The sequence below is a fragment of the Oncorhynchus tshawytscha genome, linkage group LG28, assembly GCF_018296145.1.
Source record: "Oncorhynchus tshawytscha isolate Ot180627B linkage group LG28, Otsh_v2.0, whole genome shotgun sequence".
NCBI lineage: Eukaryota > Metazoa > Chordata > Actinopteri > Salmoniformes > Salmonidae > Oncorhynchus > Oncorhynchus tshawytscha.
Window position 1 is genome coordinate 45,188,330 of NC_056456.1, and position 6,230 is coordinate 45,194,559.

Consider the following 6,230-nt stretch of genomic DNA (forward strand, 5'->3'; position numbering starts at 1 on the left):
CAGGATCCATTTGCTTTCCAACCTGCGATTGTATTTTAAATATAGCGAAGCCCTGTTGTAGCTGCATCACTGACAGATTTTCTGCATGTTCCCAACTTGTAGGCATGCCTTGTGATTGGGCTACACACAATCCACAGCTATTTTTTTTTAAATAAGCTATTGATCCTCTGTGGCTATATTATAGGCCTACTCCTGGTGTAGTAATCTGAATGATTTCATTTCTTTCTGAACAGACAGAAGTAATTCACTTTGGCAAATGTATTTTAATGTATCGGGTGCTGCTCCAACTCAAGCACCCTTCCTGTGGGGCTATGATTCTATAAGGAAATAAATGATTAAGTCCAACTGCTGGAGAGAAGAGTTGCTCGTCTCTATCAGAGCAGAGAGTGAGGGAGATGATAGAAACTGAATCTCCTAGTTCTCTCACCACAGCAATGGCCACTCCTTGATCTATATAGGCTACAAACCATAGGCTAAACCTGGGCTGACCCAACACTAATCAATTCTTAGAATATCAGGCATGGTTTTTAGGGGGCATGAGAATTACAGACTCAACTTGGAATTAACTCTAATAGCCCTTATTAGAATAAACATTTTGTAAAAAATAAACATGCCAGGAGAGGCAAATCCTGGCAAATGGTTTCCGGAATGAATCAGTCCAAAACTGGGAGGTGCTGGATCCTGTTCTGGGAGGTGCTGGATCCTGTTCTGGGAAGATCCAGCAAAAATGAAGCGCTGCTTCGGCTGCCTAGGCTAGTTTGCGCCTGGTTCGCGCCTAGTTCGTGCGAAGGTGAAACGTACACTCCTGTAGATCTGACATAATTGGGTCGTAAAACTTGCCAGTCAATCAGAAATGCAAGTTGAAGCATTTCAGGCATTTTTGAAAGTGAGGACAATCCTTGTCCTGCAATGGAAAAAAAAATGTATAGTTGAAAAAAATGATTTAGAAAGTAATAGGCATTTTGAATTAAACGTGTAGAGTGGAGCTTATAGTTACGTGATGACATCTTACCTTCAACAATATTCAGCAGTCATGTTTTCGAAAAACACAGTTTCCATCATTTTTCGCAATAAAGTTTGACAAAAGAAAAATCGACCCCCGACGAATGGATAAAATGTTGTCTTTCAAAAACCTCCTAGATCTGCTGTTTCCATTACACGTTCCAACAATTTTTTTTTGCGACAGCTTTTGTAGAATAAATCTGGGTCAATGGAAACCTGCCTACAGACTACAAAAACAAAGATCTGCTGTAGACAAAGGGATTTTTTTCCCAATACTGGAGGGCAAGAAAGAGAAAGTTCTCTCTAAATTTATGACCTAGTGTTAAGGTGTCAAGACTGGCACAGTCCCCCTTCCCCTCTTCTGTGGGAGAGAGGAGGTCTGGCTATCTTCAAACATTTGCCTAGCTGATGGGTCTTTTGATCCACTGTCAGGAGAGTCATGACAGTCCCCTCTGGTGGGTTCAACCTTGGAAGGATTCTGCAAGTTGCAACCCACCATAAAAAGGACCACGGAATGTCCCGGTTGTGGATCACCATTGCGGTCCCCCTCTGGTGGTTTACCCTGGTAGGTATTCAGAAGGAGCAGGCCACCACAAGAATGGGCAGGGGATGTCCGGGTTGCAAATCGCCGTTCCGTACCTGTCGCCTAGACTAGTAGATCTGGACAGTAATTTAGGAATAGAGCCATAAACAAGTTCCCCATACAACCATCAGTTAGTGCCACAACGCCACACATTTGGGGAAGATATGTAAGCACTTATTTTGTGAGTGTGTGTGCGTTAACATCTGCCTAAGTGTCAAAAGAAAACTGAACAAAAATGAAAAAAATCATAAACAAAAGATATACAAAATATAGTTACCACATGTTAATCCTCTAATGGGACTGTATTCTATATATGTCCACGGTCTTGGCTAAATGACTATCATGGCATTGTGTCTAATGTCATGTCCAGGGCGTTCCTACATAGCGGTGTGTTGCTTAGAGCGCCATCCTAAGTTGATAAGTATACAGCTGTAAGGCACCAGCTTCAGGCAGTCTACAGGGATGACCCATGGACCTCTGGGGAGAAACTGGTGAGTACGGTAGCTGAAGAGTCAAAGGCCTCAGGATACATTTTCAACTTTACCAAGACTGGTATTTTGCTCGGATCCTTAACTGATTTTTGTCCTCTGGCGTCCTTGGGTAGACAGAGGGAGTCTGGAAGGACATCAAGGAATCTTTGTGTTGTCTGTGAATTTATAGCACAACTTTTGATGTTCCTTGGTTGGGGTCTGAGCAGATTTTTTGTTGCAATTGCAAACATAATAAAATGGTGGTCCGATAGTCCAGGATTATGAGGAAAAACATTAAGATCCACAACATTTATTCCATGGGACTAAACTAGGTCCAGAGTATGACTGTGACAGTGAGTAGGTCCAGAGACATGTTGGACAAAACCCACTGAGTCGATGATGGCTCCGAAAGCCTTTTGGAGTGGGTCTTTGGACTTTTCCATGTGAATATTAACGTCACCAAAGATTAGAATATTATCTGCTATGACTACAAGGTCCGATAGGAATTCAGGGAACTCAATGAGGAACGCTGTATATGGCCCAGGAGGCCTGTAAACAGTAGCTATAAAAAGTGATTGAGTAGGCTGCATACATTTCATGGCTAGAAGCTCAAAAGACGTAAATGTTAGCAACACCCCCGCCTTTGCGGGATGCATGGGGGATATGGTCACTAGTGTAGCCAGGAGGTGAGGCCTCATTTAACACAGTAAATTCATCAGGCTTAAGCCATGTTTCAGTCAGGCCAATGACATCAAGATTATGATCAGTGATTAGTTCATTGACTATAATTGCCTTTGAAGTAAGGGATCTAACATTAAGTAGCCCTATTTTGAGATGTGAGGTATCATGATCTCTTTCAATAATGACAGGAATGGAGGAGGTCTTTATCCTAGTGAGATTGCTAAGGCAAACACCGCCATGTTAAGTTTTGCCCAACCTAGGTCGAGGCACAGACACAGTCTCAATGGGGATAGCTGAGCTGACTACACTGACTGTGCTAGTGGCAGACTCCACTATACTGGCAGGCTGGCTAACAGCCTGCTGCCTGGCCTGCACCCTATTTCATTGTGGAGCTAGAGGAGTTAGAGCCCTGTCTATGTTGGTAGATGCGTTGAGAGCACCCCTCCAGCTAGGATGGAGTCCGTCACTCCTCAGCAGGTCAGGCTTGATCCTGTTTGTGGGTGAGTCCCAGAAAGAGGGCCAATTATCTACAAATTCTATCTTTTGGGAGGGGCAGAAAACAGCTTTCAACCAGCGATTGAGTTGTGAGACTCTGCTGTAGAGCTCATCACTTCCCCTAACTGGGAGGGGGCCAGAGACAATTACTCGATGCCGACACATCTTACTAGCTGATTTACACGCTGAAGCTATGTTGCGCTTGGTGATCTCTGACTGATTCATCCTAACATCGTTGGTGCCGATGTGGATAACAATATCTCTATACTCTCTACCGTCACCAGTTTTAGCTTTAGTCAGCACCATCTTCAGATTAGCATTAACGTCGGTAGCCCTGCCCCCTGGTAAACAGTGTATGATCGCTGGATAATTCGTTTTAAGTCTAATACTGCAGGTAATGGAGTCGCCAATGACTAGAGTTTTCAATTTGTCAGAGCTAATGGTGGGAAGCTTCGGCGTCTCAGACCCTGTAACGGGAGGAGTAGAGACAAGAGAAGGCTCGGCCTCTGACTCCGACTCATTGCTTAATGGGGAAAACCGGTTGAAAGTTTCATTCTTGTCGGCTGAATGAGCGACATCGGTTGAGCATTCCTACAGCATTTCCCTACAGAAACCGTGAGAAAGTTGTCAGGCTGCGTGGACCGTGTGAGGGGATTTATACTAACGTTACTATCTGTACTTACTGGTGGCACGGACGCTGTTTCATCCTTTCCTACACTGAAATTACCCTTGCCTAACGATTGCGTCTGAAGCTGGGCTTGTAGCACAGCTATCCTCGCCGTAAGGCGATCGTTCTCCTGTATATTATGAGTACAGCGACTGCAATTAGAAGGCATCATGATAATGTTACTACTTAGCTTCAGCTGTTGGAGGTCCTGAAGAACCACGTCCAGATAAAGCATCATGTTAATGTTACTAATTGCTTCGGCTGTTGGAGGTCCTGACGAACCATGTCCAGATAAGCGCCCGGAGTGAAAAAGTTGAATGAAAAAAAAGTTGAGGGAAAAAACAAAAAATATAAACGGTAATTAAAAAGTAAAAACCGTGAAGTTGTCAGGTAGCAAAGTAAGGTTGGTAGCAAAGCGCACAGCAGCACGTAAACAACTCTGCAAGTTGTGACCGGAAATGGCGTCAAAATCAGAGATCTACTGTCTCTATATTATGACAGACCATCTAGATCTACTGTCTCTATTATATTATGACAGACAAGCTAGATCAACTGTATCTATTATATTATGACAGACTAGCTAGATCTACTGTCTCTATTATATTATGACAGACCAGCTAGATCTACTGTCTCTATTATATTATGACAGACTAGCTAGATCTACTGTCTCTATTATATTATGACAGATCAGCTAGATCGACTGTATCTATTATATTATGACAGACCAGCTAGATCTACTGTCTCTATGTCTCTGTTATATTATGACAGACCAGCTAGATCTCCTGTCTCTATTATATTATGACAGACCAGCTAGATCTACTGTCTCTACTATATTATGACAGACCAGCTAGATCTACTGTCTCTTTGATAATATGACAGACCAGCAAGATCTGTCTCTATTATATTATGACAGACCAGCTATATTTACTTTCTCTATTATATTATGACAGACCAGCTAGATCTACTGTCTCTATCTTTTGACAGACCAGCTAGATCTACTGTCTCTATAATAATATGACAGACCAGCTAGATCTACTGTCTCTGTAATATGACAGATCAGCTAGATCTACTGTCTCTATTATATTTTGACAGACCAGCTATATCTACTGTCTCTGTAATATGACAGACCAGCTAGATCTACTCTCTATATTATAATATGACAGACCAGCTAGATCTACTGTCTCTATTATATTATGACAGACCAGCTAGATCTACTGTCTCTATTATAAAATGACAGACCAGCTAGATCTACTGTCTCTGTAATATGACAGACCAGCTAGATCTACTGTCTCTATTATATTATGACAGACCAGCTAGATCTACTGTCTCTATTATAATATGACAGACCAGCTAGATCTACTGTCTCTATTTCATTATGACAGACCAGCTAGATCTACTCTCTCTATTACAATATGACAGACCAGCTAGATCTACTGTCTCTATTATATTATGACAGACCAGCTACATTTACTGTCTCTATTAAATTATGACAGACCAGCAAGATCTACTGTCTCTATTATAAAATGACAGACCAGCTAAATCTACTGTCTCTGTAATATGACAGACCAGCTAGATCTACTGTCTCTATTATAATATGACAGACCAGCAAGATCTCCTGTCTCTATTATATTATGACAGACCAGCTAGATCTACTGTCTCTATTATAATATGACAGACCAGCTAGATCTACTGTCTCTATTATATTATGACAGACCAGCTAGATCTACTGTCTCTATTATATTATGACAGACCAGCTAGATCTACTGTCTCTATTATATTATGACAGACCAGCTAGATCTACTGTCTCTATTATATTGTGACAGACCAGCTAGATCTACTGTCTCTATTATAATATGACAGACCAGCTAGATCTACTGTCTCTACTGTCTCTATATATATGACAGACCAGCTAGATCTACTGTCTCTATTATATTATGACAGACCAGCTAGATCTACTGTCTCTATTATATTATGACAGACCAGCAAGATCTACTGTCTCTATTATATTATGACAGACCAGCTAGATCTACTGTCTCTATTATATTATGACAGACCAGCTAGATCTACTGTCTCTATTATATTATGACAGACCAGCTAGATCTACTGTCTCTATTATATTATGACAGACCAGCTAGATCTACTGTCTCTATTATATTATGACAGACCAGCTAGATCTACTGTCTCTCTGTTATATTATGACAGACCAGCTAGATCTACTGTCTCTATTATATTATGACAGACCAGCTAGATCTACTGTCTCTACTATATTATGACAGACCAGCTAGATCTACTGTCTCTTTGATAATATGACAGACCAGCTAGATCTACTGTC